The following is a 24255-nucleotide window of genomic DNA, read 5'->3' as shown; positions in this document are numbered from 1 at the left end:
CACTGAAATTCCATCAGTAGTATCTGCTGAGAAGCAGGTGAAACAAAATATGCTTTGACGGCCCAATGAAAAGAAATGTCACTGGATAGCAGTACAGTAAGCAAATTATAGCTTGTGAATAAGTTAGCACCTTATGTGCTACTAGGCTCATTTTGTGCTTAATTGACAGCCAATGGCTCAGTAGTACTGTGAACTGTCTTTTTTCAATCAACTCTGCTGACAACTGAGTTGTACCTATGTGATAACTCTGACAAAGAGGGTCCAATCTGCCTCTGCTGACACTTGGTCATATTCAAGTTTTAATTATTATTACAGGGACAGTTTTCATGAAATTTAATTGCATAATAGCCTTATGATACAAAAATGTTATATAAATTTTAATGTACAAGTTTTACAGTGACACTGAATGACTGTAATGATGCATGTATTAATGTATTGTTTTTATAAGATTTTACATTTTAGATATATTTTACAGAATTCCCATAACATTATTTTAACTCTTCTGTATAAAAGGAGTATAGTTATTAGTATGAATTTAAACAGATTATTTCTTTACATGAGTCTTGGGCATATACTCAGAGGAATTTATGTTTTCATAAAGAGATACTTGTTCATCCATGTTGTTTCTTGCTCTATTAATAATAGAAATTGGAAATGATCCAGATGTCAATCATCTGATAAATGGGTAGTGGAGATGGGATACATGGACACAGTACAATACAATATATAAAAACAAGGAACTTAAGTGGAGTAACCATATAATTGGGGAGACAATGCTCCCTATAAAATTTCTTATGCTACAAAGAAAAGCCCAGTACTAGAATAAGTCACATCTTGTTGAATCACTGCCCAAAAGAGTCCCACAGAACTTTCTAATATAACATACCTTTGTCAAGGTTATAGGTTCCCTTCCGTAGTTTGATAATAAGGCACCTTTGTACAAAAAAATTAATTACTATTAATATCAAACATGAAGAAATCAAGCTAGTACCCAACTAGAAGTTTCATTCCTTCTGACCACCATTTATGGTGCTACCTCAGGGGAGAACACACAAACTCCTTAGCATGTACATACTAGTACATCAAAACATATAAAAACTAACATACAGACTGAACAAGTTGTACTCATTTTATACACATACACACACACATTCACACACACATTCACACACACACACGCACACACACATGTGGATAATAGATGAAAGTTAAATAGAGTCAAATGCATATATGTGTCATAAATTTGAAAAGAATCAAGAAAGGGTCTGAGGGGGAGATTTGAGGGAGAAAAGGCAAGTAGTAAATTATATAAGCATAATCTAAAAAATAGAAGAAATATTTTAAAAATTAAAGCTCAATAAAACAATATATCCCTTTATATTATTTCTAGATCACTTTATAAATATCTACTATAAAGATTGACTTATTTGTAAATCAGTATACAAAATAACAAGGTTCATGAGGTCATCTTAAGGCAATTCTCTGCAAATTTAGGATTGATGGATTCTCTTCGTCCAGGCTTCCCTTTTATGTCTCCATGACCCCATCTTCTCCTTATACCACACATCCTGGTACTCACTACTCACTTTCACAGTGCATGCTCTTTGTATCTCTCCTGTGCCTGTCCTTAAAGCCTTGTTTTCTTCCCTAATGGGCCACTTCTTAGTTTACTGATTCCTGTGTACCACCACTGCCACTTAAATATTCAAATATAAAAATCAGAAACCAAATTTTTCATTTGAAAGATGATATCATTTACTTCTGGTTCTAAACCCCAGCTGCCTCTTGTACTGTAATGATGTTACTTCACATTGATTTGAGATACCTTTCTTTCTTTCTTTCTTTCTTTCTTTCTTTCTTTCTTTCTTTCTTTCTTTCTTTCTTTCTTTCTTTCTTTCTTTCTTTCTATCTTTCTATCTTTCTATCTTTCTTCTTTCCTTTGTTCAAGATTTTATTAAATGTCTTCACAAGATAACATTCTGCCTCCAGATGCAGCTGCCAAGACCCTGTTATGCTGTAGGCACTGGCTGGGGCATGGCAGGTGGCTCTGACTTCCCACCCTTCTGTTCAGAGATGGGTGTCGTGGGCAGGATTTCATCTTGAGGTTCCACAATGCTCACATGATCAGGCAGAGGCTTCTTAGGACCAATCTTACCACTTGGGTACCAGGATAGTACGGTCTTCACTTTAATGCTCAACCTACCCTGTCTGAGGAGCACATGGCGCACATCAGTGTCAACATAGCAGTTAACGGGTTCTCCGTGTGAATCATCAGACCATCCACAAACTTCATGGACTTGGCCCTCTGTCCTCGGAGCTGCCCAGACAGCACAACCTCGCAGCTTTTGGCCCTTCCCTCTATAATGAACCAAAGAAACCCCTAGTAGGCCCTTGGAACCAAAAACCCTCCTAGGAGTAGAGAGTTTGTAGCGCAGAGACTCTGCATGGGCAATGGCACACAGGCCTCTTGTGGCCACTTTTTCTGCCTTCAGGGAAGGCAAATCGCTTCTGAACAACTGCAGTTAACTCTCTGATCTGCCGACACTTCTTCCCCAAAACATTCTGTGTTCTGGTGGCTAAAATAATGATTTCTGTCCCGGTCAGTGTAACTTGGACGTCAACTCCAGAGTATCCATCTTCAGCCAGCTCCCGACTGAGAAACTCATTCAGTTCAGCTTTGAAGATGCCATCAGCTACAAACTTCCTCTTCTTGGAAAATCTGTCCTTCCATCTTGCTGCCGCGTGCTGCTGAAAGGAAAAGCGAGATACATTTCTTTACATTACATAAAAATTATGTCCAACTAAGAGTCAAACTCAGGGATGTATAGTAACTCTCCTTTTACTAATTATGTAGTTGACAATAATTGTGCTATGTCCTGTCCTGTATACATATGCTTCAAATGGAAGTGAAAAATTATGATCAATATTAATAGGCATGTTTTGATCAGTATTAATGTATATATAATTTAATGATTTATTAATTATGAATCATCTAAAATTCATGTTCATTAAGTGGAGTGACTTTTTAATAACAATGTAGTCTACTTTATTGACAATAACTACGGTGACATTCTGAATCATGAAACAAGGATATTTCTCCAAGATTTCCAGTGATAGAGGTATAGATTAATTTCTTTACAACATAAAATCCTCAGCAGACAATTACTATCAATACATCTTAGTATATAGCTACAATCTTTCAGCATGTAAGAACTTCACCAGAGGCTAAATATATGTCAGATAGGTTAACTAGCTATAGATCAGTGTTTGAGCTGGAGACACATGTACCACAATGTGACATATGGTAACATTTTATGATGGTTTTTGTCTCCACTGGAAAGATATCCTGTGCAGTTGAGAAAGAGTTAACCTCACAGGGCATTTTATTTGTAATCACATCCCAACAACACAAGAAAGGGTTACCAAATATGAATATGTGTGCCAGCTCACTGGTTTACACTATGTTGAATCCTAATGACTTTCTTGGATGATCTTGTTCCTGTTCTATTAGTTTGTGATGGCCATGTTCACTGTTATCAATGCCTGTACTTTCTATGCCCTCTCGTTCCATTTTCTATGCTTTTATCTAGTGCATTTTTTCTTTTCTTTTATTGTTTTTTATTTTTTATTTTTATTTTTTTGAGACAGGGTTTCTCTGTGTAGCCCTGGCTGTCCTGGAACTCACTCTGTAGACCAGGCTGGCCTTTCAACTCAGAAATTGCCTGCCACCTCTGCCTCTCAGGATAAGGATTAAAGGCATACACTGCCCAGCTGGATATTACATTTCAAATGTTATCCCCTTTCCCAGTTCCCCCACCGGAAATAACCTACCCTATCCCCCTCACCCTGCTTCTTTGTGGGTAGCCCCCCACCCACCCATTACTCCCACCTCCCTGCCTTGGCATTTCCCTACACTGGGGCATCAAGCCTTCACAGGGCCCAGGGTCTCTCTCCCCACTGATCCATGACAAGGTTACATATGCTGCTGGAGCCATGGGTTGCTACATGTGAATTCTTTGGTTGGTGGTTTAGTTCCTGGGAAATTGGGGGACGGGGGGCATCTGGTTGGTTGATATTGTGGTTCTTCCTAAAGGGTTACAAACCCCTTCAGCTCCTTCAGTCCTTTCTTTAACTCCTCCATTGGAAATCCCATGCTCAGTCCAATGGCTGGCTGCAAGCATCCACCTTTGTATGTCTTCAGACACACCAGATAAGGATATTGGATCCCATTACAGATGGCTGTGAGCCACCATATGGTTGCTGAGAATTGAACTCGGGACCTCAAGAAGAGCAGTCAGTGGTCTTAACCACTGAGCCATATCTCCCTAGTACAGCATCTTACTCTGTCTTGAGCAAAACTTTGGGAAGTAGCTACTTTATAACTTTGTTAAAGGAAAGGACTTCTTTTCATTGGTGCATTCCAGAACCCTATGCAACTCTGAATGACAAGAACAAAAGGTTAGTGAGGAATTGATAATGCTTAGGGAAACAGTGACTTTGGAAATTGCTTCCAGCCACTATCTCATCTTTTCTTTACTTTGTCCCATGAAGCTATTTTCTTTAGAGCTGTACATATTTGTGAATATTGTATTTACTTTTCCTGCCTCTTACTATCTGATTTTATATCAATTTGGACATGTCTAATGTTGTGCCTCAAAACAACAACCAACTAAACAAAAAAATGCAATCTCACTTTTTTTTCCACTTGGTCCCTACTACAGTGTACAAACTTTTATTTAATAACAATGTCTTTTTAGCTTTCAAATCTTGTGTGTCTTCTCTCCTTGCCACTCATGGTGGAAATATACTGGAGTGATGTCTAGAACACATGAGACATTGAGAGTGCAGCTCCATTTATTGTCTGTTAAAATAATAATAATCCCACGATCCAATGTAATAATATGGGTTGAAGAAGAGATAGTTAATGTTTTCATTTAGCCTAAGTTATTAAAAATACAACGAAAACAATTTTAGTTGTGAGAATGTTTTCAGGGCTGACCATTTCATATTGGATAATCAGTTGATATGGTCTCATTGACAATGAATATTTCTCTCTCAGCATTCATTAATTGCTTATAGCTCTTTTTGTATGATCAGGTAAAAAACGAATGATACCAAACAAAAATTTTAGATAGTCAGAGAATCTTATAATTTTGTTACGTAAATGGATGATAAAAGTAACCAAAAGAAATAAATGAAGATTTATAGCCATCGAAAGTGGTTATTCAAAGTCAATGTCTTAGACAAAATATTCCAGAGGAGGTTTGTAGATAGAGAAGATGGAAACTGAAACAATCCTATATTTAGAAGTGAAAAGAAGAAACTTTGAAAGTTCTACCTGCAAAGCTGAGAGCTGTTGAGCTGATTTTTGATTAAAGTGACATGAACTATTCTGTGATTTCAATCAATTGTCAAGTCAAAATAACATTACTTGTACTTCACAGAGCTCCAAAGACTGTGACTATTAAGTGCATCAAGTAGGTTGTCTTTGGGATAGAAAAAAATAACTTGTTATTTTTCTATGTACATACAATAAGCTAAATAATCTGTGGTTTGTCAGCCAATAATGATTGTATTAATTAATTCAGGCAGCAAAACTATTCTTGTGATTTTCCATTAACTTAATTAGAAGTAATCTCAATGTTCAGTTGATCAAAGAGCATCACGGAACATGTTCCCAGATTCTCTCACAAGTCATTCAGTGCAAAATCTATAACTGCAGAGACCATTTACTTTTACACAGGCTTCCTCCCCTGCTTGATTAAGATATGCATTATAGTAATCTCATATATTGAAAAGGCTGGGAAATTCAGTGTGATAAAAATGACTGGCTAACATATGAATAATATAGTTAGGCAATAATATACATGTAACTTTCAGTTTACATTCATTTATAGCAATTCTAAGTTGCATTGGATTCATAACAAAAGAGGTTTTAATAAAAAACAAAAACAAAACACCCTTGTTCCATCCATTTGCCTAAGAATTTCATGAATTTGTTGTTTTTCAAGGCTGAGTAGTACTCCATTGTGTGAATGTACCACATTTCCTGTATCCATTCCTCTGTTGAGGGACGTCTGGGTTCTTTCAAGCTTCTGACTATAATAAATAAGGCTGCTGTGAACATAGTGGAATATGTGTCCTTAATACTTGTTGGAGCATTTTCTGGGTATATGACTGGGAGTGGTATAGCTGGGTCCTCCAGTAGTAGTATGTCCAATTTTCTGAGGAACCACCATATTGATTTCCACAGTGGTTGTACCAGCTTGCAATCTTACCAGTAATGGAGGAGTGTTTCTCTTTCTCCACATCCTTGCCAGCATCTGCTGTCACCTGAGTTTTTGATCTTAGCCATTCTGCTTGGTGTGAGGTAGAATCTCATGGTTGTTTTGATTTGCATTTCCCTGGTAATTAAGGATGTTGAACATTTCTTTAGGTGTTTATTAGCCATTTGGTAATCCTTGGTTGAGAATTCTTTGTTTATTTCTGTACCCCATTGTTATAGGGTTATTTGTTTCTCTGGAGTCTAATTTCTTGAGTTCTTTGTATATATTAGATATTAGCCCTCTATTGGATGTAGACTTGATCAAGATCTTTTCCCAATTTGTTGCTTGCTGTTTTGTCCTATTGACAGTGTCCTTTGCCTTACAGAAACTTTGTAATTTTATGAGGTCTCATTTGTCAATTCTTGATCTTAGAGCATAAGCTATTGGTGTTCTGTTCAGGAATTTTTTTCCCTGTGCCCATGTGCTTGAGGCTCTTCCCCACTTTATTTTCTATTAGAGAAGTAACCCATTCACAAAAGAACACTCATGGTATACACTCACTTATAAGTGGATATTATCCCAAAAGCTCTGACTACTCAAGACACAATTAACAGACCAAAAGAAGCCCAAGAAGAAGGAAGACCAAAGTATGGATACTTCGGTCCTTCTTAGAAGGAGGATCAAAATACCCATGGGAGGAGATACAGAGACAATATGTGGAATAGAGACTGAATGAAAGACCATCCAGAGACTGCCCCACCTGGGGATCCATTCATATACAGTCACCAAACCCAGACACTATTGTGGATGCCAACAAATGCTTGCTGACAGAAACCTGATATAGCTCTCTTCTGAGAGGCTTTGCCAGTGCTTGACAAATCTAGAGGTGGATGCTCCTAGCCATCCATTGGACTGAGCACAAGGTCCCCAATGGAGGATCTGGAGAAAGGACCGAAGGAACTGAAGGAGTTTGCAACCCAATAGGAGGAACAATATGAACCACCCAGTATCCACAGGGCTCCCAGGGACTAAACTACCAACCAAATAATACACATGGATGGACCCATGGCTCCAGCTTCATATGTACCAGAGGATGGCCTTGTTGGACATCAGTGGGAGGAGAGACCCTTGGTCCTGAGAAACTCAATGCCCCAGTAGAGGAGAATCCCAAGACAGGGAAACAGGAATGGGTGGGTTGGTGAGTACAGGGAGGGAGGATGCGATAAGGGGTTTTTGGAGGGGAAACTGGAAAGGGAATAACATTTGAAATGTAAATAAAGAAAATAATTTTAAAAAGAGAAAATCTTGGCTTAGAGTAGTATTGAATGCAAGTAAGAGAGAGACAGAGACAGAGAGTGTGTGTATAGGAGAATTCTCAGGCTCTGTTCAGTGTTAAATAGTACTGTAAATGGATTGATTATAAGGGGTTGTTTGTTTAAAGTAGTATCTTTATTTTATGAAAGTTGATATTGTCGCTTCAAGATTACCTCATTTGATATATCTTAAAGTTGATTTAACAGATCTCTGGTATTTCAGCAATACTATTCCGGGAACTTATGTTTTGAACAAGTCGCTGCTTGCTCAATGTACCTCATCTTTTTACTCTGACTTAACTTTCACAAGGTAAATCTTGCAATATTTCCAAAGAATTTCAAAAAAAATGCATTCAATGATATAGGAAATATTTAATTAACAATAAAAATTTGAATGCATGGAAGTTTTATTCTCTTTAACAGATGCATATAGATTATTTTTGCCACTACTAGGCTGGACAACAAAATACCAGGTAAAGAGAAAATACTGTCTGAGAAATCCAAATGCTAATCTAGATGATTCCAATCAAAATATGCTTTTGTATAACTTAACTCACTCTGTTATTCATGTTTGTATTTAGACAGTTTTTCAGGCTTCAAACTATAATTAAAATTAGGGCACAAACAAAATCTCATTAATCTTAGATGAAGCTAGTGTAAAATAAAATAGTGACCATGCTGTCACAGTTAACTAAAATAGAGAACAGTGAAAATGTATTACATTCTATGGTGGGAAAATACTATGTTAATCCTTTCTGGCCTGAGTGGGAGTGGAAGTTTCAGAGTGTATGAATATCTGGGTGAGTGCCCACCTGTACCCAGAGTGGGAGAGGAGAAGGAAAGGGGGAATTGGTAAGGATTGTGGTAGGGGTGACTAGGAAGGGGACAGTGAGCATGATGTAACAGGATCAACTAAAAAAGGAAAAAGAAAAGAATATTACTATCTAAAATATTTGATTGGTATAAATAATGTATTTGATTGCAGCAGCAAGTAAGACTTAATGAATTCTATCATTTACAGTAGTAGGATAACTATTTACACTTCTTTACTTCTTGCATTGATACAATTACTTCTTGTGATATTAATTTAGGTGACTGTGCCATGCATTATTAAAAAAAAAAAAAACTGTCTTCCTTTCTTTAATCCTATCTGTACTCTTATATTGTAGTCTCTTAAGTGTGGTATGTACCATGACCATTGCAATGACAAATAAGAAGATACAAATAATAAATGATATGCTTTTGAATTGCATTTTACTGATTTTATTATTCTGTATTATTTTATTGATTAATTCTGTTATTTAACAATTTGATAACTTTGTATATTGTATTCTGATTAGCCTCTCCCTACTCTCTTAAATCTATCCATTTGAACTCCATCACATTTTTTTTCAATATTTTCCAGTATCAGGAATTTTGGTTTTGTTTCCCAATTCATTTAGTTTTTCCTAGAATATCTCAGTGAAAATTTTTGTAATGCTTTTTTTGTAAGACTGCTCCTCATAGGTTTATGTTTGATGGAACTATTTGAGGACAAGTTGTGCTTCTTATTGGAGGGTATCAATCACTAGGGTGTGGTTTGAGGTTTAAAAAGCCCATATCACTCCCAAGTTCATTTCTCTGTCTCTGTCTCTGTCTCTGTCTCTGCCTCTGTCTCTGTCTCTGTCTCTGTCTCTGTCTCTGTCTCTGTCTCTGTCTCTCTCTCTGCAAGTGACTATCAGTCACTGCTCTAGCATTATGCCTGCCACTTCATCCCATGCTATGCTCCCTGCCACTATGTTCACAAACTCTAATAACCCTCCGGAACAAGTTCCTAAATTAAGTGTTTCATATTATAAGTTGCCTTGGTCATGGTATCTCTTCATAGCAATGGAAGAGTATCTAACATGATTTGATTGGAACTATTTGTTAGAGCCTACTGAGTTAGGCATTGAGTATACATAGAAAAATAATAGATCCTTTCCTCGTTTCTATTAGTAACAAGCAGTTTAGCAGTGAGGTGTTGGTCCTCTAGAGCCTCTTTCCCGTTCATGCCTGACTGGTGATGGGTTGATTTTTGTATACACCATGATCTCCTGTGAGTTCTTGATTGCAAAGGCTCTGGCTTGAACACAAGATGGCATTTTGAGCTCTTTCATTGTGCCTTCTCTTCTGAAATGTTCCCTGAAAATAAGTGGGAATAAGTAAGTACCTTATTTAAGGCAGAGACCATAGAAATCACTTGTTTGTGGCACTTTTTTTGCAGCCACGGGTCTCACTGCAGAGTCTTTTCTGATTAAAGCTAAAAGCAGCATATGTCGAAAACTGTTCACCTAATATATAGAAAAGAGTTTGGTGCTGTGTCAGTTTGCTAATCAACAGTATTGGGCTGCCACCCTGGATCCTATTATGTTCCTGCTGTGAGTTCTTAACTTGGTTTGCATGCTAGGCAGGGATTCCTGTCTATGAAGCTCTTTTCAGATAAAATCAACAATTGATTATTCCCATAACTGTGATATTATTTTTTGCAAAAAAAAAATTATTACAACTGGCTTGACATCTTTGAAGACTATGAAATGTAACTAGCAGGAAAGATCAGATTCAAATTCATGCCTCTGCATGATGTATCCAAAGTGTTTGATGTCTCCAGCCATAGTATCTCCTGTCTGGTTTTTTGTTTGTTTGTTTGCACAACCAAGAAAATAGACAATCATCTGTAATATTAGGGAAACCTCTAGAGATGCCCTAGTTAATGACTAACAATGAGGTATCTTAACTTACAAAGCAAATTTTATTTAATAACTCAAGGTTTCTAGCAATAGTTTTATACTCCATGATAAATAAAATATGATAAATACCTCTCTTCACAGTTATTTTTTTTTAATGACATATATTTACTCCTTTTATTTTGGTTGTTCCAGCCCCATTCATTTATTCTTCCACTACACCCCCTCCCCGCTTAAGACTCTCCAGCATCCCAGTTCACAGAGCTCCTCCATGTTCTCTGCTTCAGTTCTTACCTCAGGCCTCCCTCCTTTAGCAGTTGATTGGACTTTGCTCCCTGATGGGATATGTGAGAGTTGTAATATAAAATAAATCCTACCCACTGCACCGCAAAAACATTAACCTGGAGATTTATGTCACATGACAAAGCAGCACAAAGTCACACCCATTGTGAAGGGAGGCCACGAGGAGGATCATCAAACATTCTCCTTCAGCTTTATTATTCTTTCCAGCCTCCAGTCTTTGTAAGGGATGATCTCACTGCATCCAGATAATGACATACATCATGCTCTTATATAGAAATATTCTCATTGACACAAAGCATGCTTTATCAAATTCTTAATACGACTGACATATGAAACTAACAGCATATTATCCCATGCAATTTTCTTCTATTATTCTTCGACCCTTTGAATATTTAATTTGTTCTAAAAGTACATTTCACATATGTGCAATTTTTCATAGCATATGTCATTTTTCACTTTCAGCATTTATGCCACTGCTTAGCAATCAGATCACTTAAAATGGGTACTATAGAGAATAAAAGAGCCTATTAAAGTAGGAAAAATCTTACCACTTTTTGGTATACATAATTTAGTTTCAAGTGATTTCTAGTAATTTGGATAATTTTTGGTGCTTTTACTCGTGTATAATAGGTTACTATTATTCCATAATGATATGTTATAACCTTTATTTGCATTAGAGATCACCACTCCTTTAATCCAAACAAAGAACTTAATTAGAAAAGACAGTGGTGTATGGTCTTGGCAGAGAGCTTAGGCAGAAAAGGTCAAAGACCTGAGTTTGACCTCATAACTTCTGTATAAAAGGAGTGCATAGAGGAGCACATACCTGCACACCCTGTGTTGATGAGAAACTGATAAAAGGACACCTAGGCCTTGCAAACCACCATTTGAACTGGCTTAGAATGATTCTCGTTAAGTAAAATAAAAAAGTAAGGTAGAGAGCAATTAAAGAAATTAGTTTCTGCCCTTCTATGGGTCCTTACCCAGGAATACACACTTATAAGCACACACTTGTACGTACACAAATAAAAGTAGAATAAGGTGTTAGTAAAAATGTGCGTTTAGCTCCATCTTCTTTTTTTCTTTTTTGTTCTCAGAAGTTATTGTCCTGCACTGTCTGCTGTCCACTGTCTGAAACACTTACTATTGATACTAAATTTGGTTTTGTATTATTTGAAAGAAACCATGAATTCAGACCTCATTCTACCATCCGTCTGGAAGAAGGTATATCAAGGCCAAAAGATGTATAAAACCTGATAAATCATTTGGGTTTTTTGAAGGTTAACTTCTTGACTTCTTTATATATTTGGATATTAGCCCTATATCACATGTGGGGTTAGTGAATATTTTTTTTACCATTCTGTAGGTTACTGATTTGTCCTGTTGATGGCATCTTTTGTCTTACTGAAGCTGTCCAGTTTCATGAGGTCCCATTTATCAATTCATTATATTAGAGCCTGAGCCATTGGAGTTCTGTTTAAGAAATCCCTCAACCTCTCGCCTCCCTTGCCATGCCAATGAGTTCGAGGCTCTTTTCCACTTTCTTTTCTTTTCAATTCAGTGTATCTGGTTTTATGCTGAGGTCCTTGATCCACTTGGATTTGAGCTGTGTGCAAGGTGATAAATATGAAGGTTTTTTTTTTTCAATTTTCTACATGCACACCACCAGTTAGACCAGCACCATTTATTGAAGATGCTTCTTTTTCCACTGAATGGTTTTGGCTTCTTTGTCAAAGATCAAGTGCCCATAGATGTGTGGGTTTATTTCTGTGTATTCGGTTATATTCCATTTATCGATCTATCTCTATACCAGTACCATCCTGTTTTTATTACTATTTCTCTGCAGCACAGCTTGAGGTCAGGGTTGGTGCTTCCTCCAGAAGTTCTTTTAATGTTAAGAATTGTATTCACTATCCTAGAGTTTTTATTTTTTCCATATGAAATTGAGAATTGCTCTTTCCATGGCTGAGAAGAACTGTGTTGGAATCTTGAATATATAGATTGCTTTTGGTAGGATGGCTTTTTTCATGTTAATCCCACCAATCCATGAGCATGGGTGATCTTTCTATCTTTTGAGGTCTTCTTTGATTTTTCCCCCCCCAGGGATTTGAACTTCTTGTCATATAGATCTTTCACTTGCTTGCTAACAGATACTGGGGAACACAACTAAACAGAGAAGTCACAACAAAGGAACCTCAAAAGGCTAAGAAGCATTTTTAAAAAGTCCTTCTTCATCAGGGAAGTACAAATCAACACTGGGTGATAGCACATGCTGGAGAGGATGCAGAGAAAGAGGAACACTCCTCTAGTGCTTGTGGAATTGCAAGCTGGTACAACCACTCTGGAAATCAATCTGGCATTTCCTCAGAAAATTGGAAAAAAGTACAAAATACAACCCACAGAATTTAAGAACTTTAACAATCAGAGAGGCCAAATGAGGATGCTTCAGTCCCACTTACTATGGGGAAGGAAACAATCATAGGAAGCAGGGAAAGGGAGGGATTTGAACAGCACAGGAGTGAAGGAGAGGGAAAGAGGAAAGGTAGGAGTGAAGCCAGCAGAATGAATGGAAATATGAACCCTTAGAAGATGTGAGATAGGGAGATCCTCTAGAAAAAATCAGAGGCCTGGGTGTTGAGAGACTTTTTGGCTAATATACACTTAATGAGTACATGCCATGTATGCCCTTTTGAGTTTGGGCTACCTCACTCAGGATATTTTTTAGTTCCATCCATTTGCCTGAAAAACTGGTGAAGTCATCAATTTTAATAGTATTCAATTGTGTAAATGGACCACATTTTCTGTATTCATTCTTCTATTTAGGGACATCTGGGTTGTTTCTGACTATAAGAACTGCAGGAACAAAATAGAGCAGAGACTAAGGGAAAGGTGGTCCAGTGGCCAGCCCAATTGGGGGTCCACCTTATGGGGAGACACTAAGGCCTGACACTATTACGTATTTACAGACAGGAGCCTAGCATAGATCTCCTTTTGGAGGCCCAATCAGCAGCTGACTGACAGAAGCAGATACTTATACTGAACCATTGGACTTAAGTCAGGAACCCTTCTGGTTGAATTAAGGGAAGGATGGAAGAAGCAGAAGAGGAGAGTAACCCCATAGCAAGACCTCAACTAACCTGAACCTGTGGGAGATTCTAAGCACTGAGTCACCAACCAGGTAGCAAAGAGGAGCTGTTCTGAGGTCCTGGACAAGTAAATATACAGAGGATTTTCTGGTCTGGTCTCATTGGGAGAGGGTGAGCTGAATCCTCAAGAGAGTTGAGGTCCCAGGGGAGGTTGGAGCCCTGTTGGTGGAGGAGCATCCTCTTAGAGACGGGGGTTGGGGAGAATGGGATGAGGGACTGTGTGGGTGGGGGACAAGAATGTGGGGACATCAGCTGGATTGTAAATAAAAAACAATAAAAATGCTTTATAAAGATAGACAAAAATAAAAATAAGTTGATGGATCATCAAAAGGCAATTTCAGAGAAAGAACTACTGTCAATAATAAAGAGGACCAATTCATTCTGATAAAAGAAGCAATCAATCTAAATCATTAAGTAATATGAAGTATGTCTTTTCTTAACAATGAAATTTTATAATATATGAAGAAAATAAAATGAAAAACATGTAAAATAAACTAAAAGTGTTCAAATATTCTTCAGACCAAGTTTTGTGGAATGTGTAAGTAAATATGTCCTTATCAGTAAATGTATGAGAGAATTGTATGAAACAGAAGTAAGTGTTTACATTAGCAATTAATTCCTTTTCTTAAATACGGATGTTGCAAATGGTGAACGTGTAAACATGTATCAGTAATAGATGAATGTTTTTCTGATTTCTTTCTCAGGCCATTTATTGTTTAAATAAAATAGGGCTACTGATTTTTTTTTAAAGTTAATTTTGTATGCAGCTACTTTCCTTAAGGTGTAGAAGTTCTTTCGTAGAATTTTTCACATCACTTATACGTGCTATTGCATCATCTACAAATTGTGATATTTTTACTTCTTCCTTTCTAATATGTATCCCCATGATCTCCCTCATTTGTGTTATTTCTCTAGCTGTAATTTCATGTACTATATTAGAGAGACACGGTGAGAGTGGAAAGATTTGCCTTGTTCTCAAATTTAGTGAAACTGATTTAAGTTTCTCTTCATTTAATTTGATGTTGGCTTTTGGCTTACTGTATAGTGCTTTTATTATAAGGTATCCAGCTGGTGTCCCTGATCACTCCAAGACTTTTAACATGAATGGGAATTGGGTTTTGTCAAAGACTTTTTCAGCATCTAATGAGATGATCCTTTGTTTTGTTTTGTGTTTGTGTTATTTAAGTAGTAGGGCAACTATTACCTCATAGAATGAGTTTGGCAATACTCCTTCTGTTTGTATATTTTGGAATTGTTTGAGTATTGGTATTAGCTCTTTGGAACTCTGGCAGAATTCTGCACAAAATTCTTTGGTCTTGGACTTTATTTGATTGGGAGACTTTTTTTTTTTTATTTTAACTTAAGGAGGGTTTATTTTAACTCAGAGTTAGACGATATTGTCCATCAGGGTAGGGCAGGCACGGGATCAGGAGCATGGAGTGGCCTCACGGCAGAGATGGATGCTGGTGTCCAGTTCACTTTCTCTTTTCGTCCTTTTTATTTGGTCCAGGACTCTGACTCATGAGATGGTGCTGCCCACATTCAAAGTGGATCTTCCCTTCTTAGGTAATCTTCTGTAGAAATGTGTTCATACACCCAGAGGTGTGTTCATACACCCAGAGGTGTGTTCATACACCCAGAGGTGTGTTCATACACCCAGAGGTGTGTTCATACACCCNCAGAGGTGTGTTCATACACCCAGAGGTGTGTTCATACACCAGGAGGTGTGTTCATACACACAGAGGTGTGTTCATACACCCAGAGGTGTGTCTCCTAGGTGTTCCCAAGGGTTGGGAGACTTTTAATGATTCCTTTTATTTCCTTTGGGGTTAGAGAAGTAGAAGGACCTCATGATATCTGAATTATCTTGAAATTTTAGTCTATTTATAATCAGCTGTGTATCAATTTTAGTTAATACAATAACTGAAAAGTTACTTGAAATGTCTTAGGTACACATTTTTTAGGAAGACAATGTATGCTATGATAATGGTAGTTTTAACAATTTTTAATATCTCCAGTTTTCTCTATGACCAATTCTTCTATTTGTCACACAAATTCATGTTTTCAAATAGCATATAGGATTTAAATCTTATTTATGTAGTTGTGTATGTAAAAGCAGGTGAGTAGTGGTTCAGGCAGAGGAGAGTAAGGAGAGGGGAAGAGAGAGGGGGAGGGAGAGAGAGAGGGGGAGGCATTGGCACAGGAAAGGAAGGAGGGAGAACTATTTTGTGTATGGATACACTGTATCCAGGTCAAAGGAAACCTGTGGAAGTTATTTATTTCCTTGTTCCACATGGGTTCCACAGACAGGACTCAGGTTAAAATTTTTACATTAATATTATATTTTAGTTTCAATAATTTCTGGACTCATCCTCTAAAATATTGGCTTAATAATTTTAATGTTTTAGTTACATTTTATTCTTGAGTTATATTTGACATCTAGTCAATTATGAGTCAGCTTTTTCCTATGTCTACTATATGCTGTTTATGGCATTGAGCTTAAGCTAACTGATATTTTAATAAAACATCTTCATAGAATAGAATAATAATAATTTTGAATCACTTCTTTGTAATTCATGTCATTTTATTAGTTTAAGGGGACAAAGAAGAAATGGAAATTTATAATTAATTTATGGTCAAATATATTTCTCCACACCAAGGCATCAAATGAGTAGCATGATGCATAAAGCAACCATCTCCTATCTCCTACCTTTGTGTAATACACTTTTTACTTTTATTATAATTTTAGCAAAATTGTTTGTACAGTCATGAGATATCTTCATGGGTACATTTTATTTCCAGACACAATTTTATGAGAATGGATTTTTTGAAATTTATTCCATTAGAAGAAGAAAGTTATTGAGTAGATTTTAATGCAGTTTATTTGTGTTGTGATTGGTGTTTAAAAATAAGTAGACAATATATTTCTTGCCTTCTGGAAGTACTCATTCAATATTAAGTTATAAAAAAAAAAATTGCCAAAGGATAGTATAAATATACAGAGATTAAGTCAGAGAAATTAAGAGAATGTTAGATTTAACTAGATTTTAATAATATGCAAGGTAGCAGAGGGACATCAAGAGAATTTGAAAATTAGATGATTGAATAATTTTCAGTCACCATTACATTTTATATCACAAAATGGTAATATTTGTCAAAAGGAAAACTACAAGATTATTCTATGAGGAAATACTTATTCATAGATCTCAATGATTTTGCAAATGCAGATACTAGGACAAAGTCTATAATACACATAAAAATGTGTAATTCTCCTGATGAAATTATACTGAATAATCATTACATATCCAACATATATGTAGACAATTAAGGTCAAGGCAAATAAAATGATGGAGATGCTCAGAAAATCTATAGCAAAGAAAAAGGCCATTTTGTGTAAATTATATTTTATGCTTTTTAATGACAGCAGATACTAACCTTGACAAAGGTTCAACAAAGGTATATATATATATATATCATGCTGACTAACAAAAATTTATTAAAGTATCAGAAAATTCTGATTAAAGGAAGTTATAAGTATCAACTGTATAGAAAAATGCAAATGTATTCCCAGAGCATTAAATAAGGGCTACTGCTGTTATTGAATACATCTTAGCTGGTGTTGCAAAACAAAATACAGTAAGAAAACTAAGAGAAACACACTTTCTGGCACTGCCTTTATTATTTAGAGAGGCAGTATAAAAATGTTCAAGTGATTTTAGATTCTATCCTAAACTCTTATTAATACATTGATAAATATTTGCTTTAGTTTTCAGCTACTGTAACCCCACTTTGTCACAGCAAGACAAGAATTTAAAACCTATGGTCCCTGGGACCCATTGATCTTGTTACATCTTCATATCTGTGCATTTGTTTCAGTACAATCATACAATGCTCAGTATTGAATACTTTAGCCCAAACGCTATGTTATTTTAGGCTTCTATCCTTGCACATAATATGTTGAAAGGCTACTGGGTAGATTAAAATAATGTGCTCCTTTGGTGCTCTCTTGGTTTGTAGTATTCAGAAGTTGGGTGGATTCTATTTCCTCCTTGGACCTACTCCCATATGATCTTATGACTCAGTATGATAACAGATTTGCTTCACTCTGAGACAGAATCAATGATTTACCATCCACAATTACAGTACCATTTTAGTTAAATAAATGAAAGCCAATGCCTTTAAGTTCGGATCAAATACCTTTTAAGGTATCATTAGAAGCAAAACCTACTAAAAACCAATGGTACAGTTGTGTTGTGGATGTCATTACCATTTTTCTAACAAAAGATATTAAAAAGAATTGAAGTTTGAGGGTATCAATTTTAATAGCTAATTAATGTTAATGAGTATTTATTGTCTAGAGAATATTCAAGGAAATATTGCTTCCTACATGTTTGCTATTCGTCATTTGATAATTATTGAAATGTCACTATCCTCCATACTAGACACTTGTTGTTTACGTAAGACAAATTCCCTACAAATTTGAAACATTCATTATTATGACATAAGATTGATAGAGGACAAATATCCAAAATATATAAAGAACACAAGAAGCTAACCACCAAGAAACCAAACATCCCAATCAAAAAAATGGAGTGTAGAACTAAACAGAGAACTCACAACAGAGGAATCCCGAATGGCTGAGAAGCACTTAAAGAAATGTTCAAAGTCCTTACTTATCAGGTAAATACAAATAAGAATGACCCTGAGATTCCACCTTACACCACTCAGAATTACTAGGATCAAAACTTCAGGTGACAGCACATGTCAGCCAGGATGTGGAGAAAGAGTAACATACTCCTCCATTGCTAGTGGAAATCAATCTATAATTTCCACAGATAATTATAAATATATCTATCTGAATACACAGCTATACCCCTTTGGGGCATCTACCCAAAAGATGAATGACCAGGCCACAGGGTCATGTGTTCCATTATGCTCATAACAGCCTTGTTTGTAATAGCAAGAAACTGGAACCAATCCATATATACCACAACAGAAGAATGGATACAGAAAATGTGGTTCATTTACACAATGGAATACTATTCAGCTATTAAGAGCAAGGATATCATGAGTTTTACAGACAAATGGATGGGACGAGATAATATAATCCTGAGTGAGGTAACTCAAACCCAAAAGGACATTCTTGGTGTGTCTTCACTAATAAGTGGATATTAGCCCAAAATGTACATAATACCCAGAATACAATCCACAGAACTCAAAAATGGTTAAAAAATGAGGATGCCTCAATCCCATTAAGGAGGAAGAAGAAAGAAATCATTAAGGGGGAGGCAGGAGGGACATGTGTGGGAAATGGGACAGGGAGAGGTAGAGGGGAACATGATCAGGTATTGGGGGGAACAGAACTAAAGTTCTGAGGGCATGGAAACAGGCAACCTCTGGAGGTAGGAGGTGGGGGACCTTCTAGAATGTACCAGAGGTTTAGGAGGTGAGGGACTCTCGGGATTCAAAGGGAAGGACCTTATTAAACTGCCCTCCAGTGTAGAGAGGTAGCTTGTAGAGTCCACTTCCAGTAGAAAGACAGGGCATCAAGTGGAGGGCTGGGTTTCCATCTCACAGTCAAAATATGTGTTCCAGAATTGTTCCTTTCTGAAAGCACTACAGGGACAAAAATGGAGAAAAGCCTGAGGCAAAGGCTGTCCAGTTATACAGGCTCAAATTAGGATCCAATTCAAGGGGAGGACTCAAGGCCTGACACTATTACTGAGGCTGTGGTGTGCTTGCAAACAGGAGCCTAGCATGACTGCCCTCAGAAAGGCACAACAAACAGATGAAAGAGTCTGATGTAGATATACCCAACAATTGGTCAGATGCTAGTGACTCCAGTGATTGAATTAGGGAAAAGCTGGAAGAAGCTGAGGGGAGGGCTACCCTATAGGAAGACCAGCTGTCTCAACTAACCTGGATCCTCAAGATCTCTCAGACACTGGACCACCAACCAGGCAGCATACACCAGCTGATATGAGGCCCCAACACATATAAAACAGAGGACTGCCTGGTCTGGACTCAGTGAGAGAAGATGCACCTAACCCTCAAGAGACTGGAGGCCCCAGGGAGTGAAGAGGTCTGGGGAGTAGAGGTAGGAGTGGGGACACCCTCCTGGAGACATGGAGGAGGCAAAGGATGAGAAAAAGTGAGAGGGTGGACTGGGAGGGAGATAAAGACTGTACTGTAAAAAGATTAAAGAAATAAAAGGAGTGAAAAGAAAATGTAAGAAATGTATGTTTCATTTCAGTTTTCAGATATGACATTGTTTAGAAAGAAAACTTTTCTTGTTTATTTCTAAAATGATTATTACAAGGAAGCAAAATAGTAAAAGATATAATATTTTAATAATTAAGATAATCATAAAATACTTACATGTTAAGGTAAAAAAATGATCTACATTAAACAATCACATATATTACAGCTAAATAAAATTATGTTTAGGATGGCAAGAAATTATTATTTCTGTATATTACACCAGAGATCTAGGACCTTATGCTTTCAATGGAGTGTTCTATTCACATTACTGTGAAATTTCAACCATCCTAGCAATGTATAGAATATACACAAATCATTATCTCCCAAGAATACTACAAGGAAATTTAATTACAAATGATAGCAATCCTGGGCAATGTTGCTCATAGCTTGATTCAAATATCAAAGGAAAGGCAATGGAATATTTTGCTTGACATCAAATGATCAAAATAAAACTTTTAACTTGTTTATTTTTCTTGAAGTTGTCTTAAGGTTTCACATTGTGTAACAGTTAAAGGATACAGGGGAGGAAATCAGCAGCTCAGCTGTTGTCTGCTCGCTTACTGCAGTTTTCATTTGTGACCTAATGAAACCATGCATGCTGAGAGAAATTTTACACATTCTTATTTTCACATCTCAAAGTTAAATCTTAGATTTATTTGAAGTATGTCCACATCACTGTCTGTTATGTTTGATGTTCTGTAAAGACAGATCTCTGTGTGTGTGTGTGTGTAAGAGAGAGAGAGAGAGAGAGAGAGAGAGAGAGAGAGAGAGAGAGAGAGAGAGAGAGAGAAAGCATGTGTGTTGATATTGCTGTATTTTTCAGAAAGAGGTCTTAATTCATGACACCTTGAATTGCTGGCAGGGTAATACTTGCAGAATTCAGGAATACATGTAGTTCATTGAAATAAGTTGAAACACTTCCTGCAATGTATCATTATATATTTTTAGCTTTTTTATAAAATCCGTTATTTAAATTAATTAAACTATTGTTTATTAAACATGAGTATTATATTAAAACTTTTCCTTTTGACAACATCAAATAACCATGTGTTTTAGAATATAGTTTTTCTGATATGTTTGTGTGATTCGAGGTACTGTCATTTTGGCAGGGTTTTACCCTGACCATCATTCTTTTAGGACCAATTTACTAGGAAGTTTAAATAGAGCTATGTGAGAATTTTCTTCCCACTAAGTTTCCTTCAACGAAGAATGGCAGGTAGTACACTGCCAACACAGAGCATTGCACAGCAAGTATTATTTAATGGTAATTGTGATTTGCTTCATCTTTTCATTGATGAATAAAGGAAGTTTTATATAAACCATTGAATATATTTTTGATTTTTTTGACATGGGTTTGTTTGGTGAAGAATCATCTTTTACTTATTTTTCAGTTTTCTAAGATGATCATATTTTAAATGATTCATTAATAAATATGTTAAATCATGCCAGTCCTAAAACAATCATATCTATAAAGTTTTGTCAATTTTTAGACATCAAAATTATACATCCACTCTTTTCAAAGTACAGCAAATCCTTAGAACATAATTACACCTTTTTTTCAATCTTATACTAAAATCGACAAAACAAATTATATTATATATGTTCATTTGTTCTTTTCCATGTTGAGTTTGAAAATCTGCAGGAAATTTGTAACCTGAACTTTAAGTAGATATGCAGATGAGGGTTAATTAATCATCAGTGAATACCGTACATTTTGTATAGTGAAATTTCCTTAATTTGCATAATGAAAACAACTTCAGCCTGCTGTGATCCATGATAAATCAATCAGCTTAAACATTGCTCACTTCCCAGCTTAGGACCTATATTGCCTGGAAATGATAAAGTACTTCCCAGAATCTCCCTATTAATTACAGTGTAGTACATCACTGGAACTCTCATTTGGGAAGTAAAACTCTCTAATGATCTGTATTACATTGCCTATCTTTTTGTACCCAGATAACTAGAAAAACTGCCAGATCATGATTGGTTTGTTTGTTTTACTTTTTTAATTAAGTACTTTCTTTATTTACATTTCAAATGTTATCCCCTTCCTGATTTCCCCGCCAAAACCTCCCTATCGCATCCCCCCTTCCCATGCTCACCAATCCACCCACTCCAGCTTCCTGTCCTGGCATTCCCCTACTCTGGAGCATCTAGCCTTCACAGGAACAAGGGCCTTTCCTCCCACTGATGTCCAATAAGGCCATCCTCTGTTACATATGCAGCTGGAGATATGGATCCATTCATGTGTATTCTTTGGTTGGTAGTTTAGTCTCTGGGATGTCTGGGAGTACTGGTTGGTTCATATTGTTGTTCCTCCTGTGGGGCTGCAAACCCCTTCAGTGCTTTGGGTTCTTTCTCTAGTTCCTCCATTGGGAACCCTGTGCTCAGTCCAGTGTTTGGCTGAGAGTATCCACCTCTGTATTTGTCAGGCACTGACAGAGCCTCTCAGAGCTGTATCAGTTTCCTATCAGTAAGCACTTGTTGGCATCCACAATAGTGTCTGGGTTTGGTGACTATATGGGATGGATCCCTAGGTGGGGAAGTCTCTGGATGACTTTTCCTTCAGTCTCTGCTCATCACTTTGTCTCTGTATCTCCTCCCATGGGTATTGTGTTCCTCTTTCTAAGAAAGAACGAAGTGTACATAATTTGGTCTTCTTTCTTCTTGAGCTTTATTTGGTCTGTGAATTGTCAGCATCCTAGACCTCAAGCTATACTATAGAGCAATAGTGATTAAACTGAATGGTATTGGTATAGTGACTGGCAGGTAGATTAATGGAATAGAATTGAAGACCCAAAAATGAACCCACACACCTGCAGTCACTTGATCTTTGACAAAAGTGCTAAAACCATCCAGTGGGAAAAGTACAGTATTTTCAGCAAATGGTGCTGGATCAATTAGCATGCAGAAGAATGCAAATTGATCCATTCTTATCTCCTTGTAAAAACTCAAGTCCAAGTGGATCAAGGACCTCCACATAAAGACAGATACACTGAAAGTAGTAGAAAATAAAGTGAGGAAGAGCCTTGAGCACATGGGCACAGGGGAAAATTTCCTGAGCAGAACACCAATAGCTTATGCTCTAAGATCAAGAATTGACAAATGGGACCTCATAAAATTACAAAGCTTCGGTAAGGCAAAGGTCTCTGTCAATAAGACAAAACAACAACCAATAGATTGGGAAAATATCTTTATCAACCCTACATCTCATAGAGGACTAATATCCAATACATAAAAGAACTCAAGAAGTTTGTTTTACTTTTAATTTTATACATTTTATGTGTTTTGTCAAATATATGTACATGGCACTTTTTTTCTGTTCTTGATTTAGAAGAATTACTGTTCCTCATAAATATCAAGACCTTGGATTCAGGGTATTGCAATTTTCTCTTTGTCTCTCTGTCTTTCTCTCTCTCTGTCTCTCTCTGTCTCTGTATCTCTTTGCCCCCTCCCCCCCTCTCTCTCTGAGTGAGTATCTGCAAATGTGTCCCTTCTTTCCTCCCCTACAGACATGTAAATTATAGGGCCATAAATAGAGTTACTACACATCCAAACACAAGCAACCCTAGAAGTCAGCTTTTCCTTTTTAGTTGAATGCAAGTTTGATGCAATATAAGGATCTAACTCTTAACCTCCTGTCTGAGACAGGTTGAAGATCTGTCCTGATCCTGGAGCTTGTCCCAGAATTATCTCAGTTACTCAAAATTAGTATGCTCAGCTCCTCTCTCTGCCACAGCCTGCCTTTGAAACTGTTTCTTCTTCGCTATCCAGGAATACTTCACACACAAATTTCTGTCTGCATTCCACTCCTCAATAGTCTCTTCCTGAAATTCCATGTGACAAAAATCAGCTGAATAATATGAACACTAAGGTGCATCTCTTGATGATGTTTTGAATATTCATAAGAGCCCCTGATATATTTGTCTACCATAATAAACCCTTTCAAGAATCCCTTGAAGTTGCCTTGTGCAACATCATTTTACTATGAGAATTTATGAATATTTAAACATTTACTCTGTCCCTTGAATATGGAAAGGTAAGTGAGTCTTTGCCACTATTTGTATATAAATACTGTCATTTATTATTATATTCAATAGCTTATATTTTTGATTCACTCTAATGTAAGAAATATGAACATAAACATGATGCTTGGAACAAATTACTCTTTTCTTTTGGTTTTTCGAGATAGGGTTTCTCTGTGTAGTCCTGGCTGACCTGGAACTCACTCTGTAGACCAGGCTGACCTTGAACTCAGAAA

At 36.7% G+C, this 24255-nt stretch overlaps 1 pseudogene; it reads right to left on the bottom strand.

The window, feature by feature from the left end:
- Positions 1-1986: 1986 nt before the first annotated feature.
- Positions 1987-24255, bottom strand: part of LOC110330320 — a 23541-nt pseudogene continuing 1272 nt past the window's right edge.

This window comes from Mus pahari, chromosome 13 (assembly GCF_900095145.1).
Source record: "Mus pahari chromosome 13, PAHARI_EIJ_v1.1, whole genome shotgun sequence".
In the NCBI taxonomy this organism is placed as follows: Eukaryota; Metazoa; Chordata; class Mammalia; order Rodentia; family Muridae; genus Mus; species Mus pahari.
The sequence above is the reverse complement of the archived record's forward strand: the minus strand, read 5'-3'. Positions and strand labels throughout refer to the sequence as shown.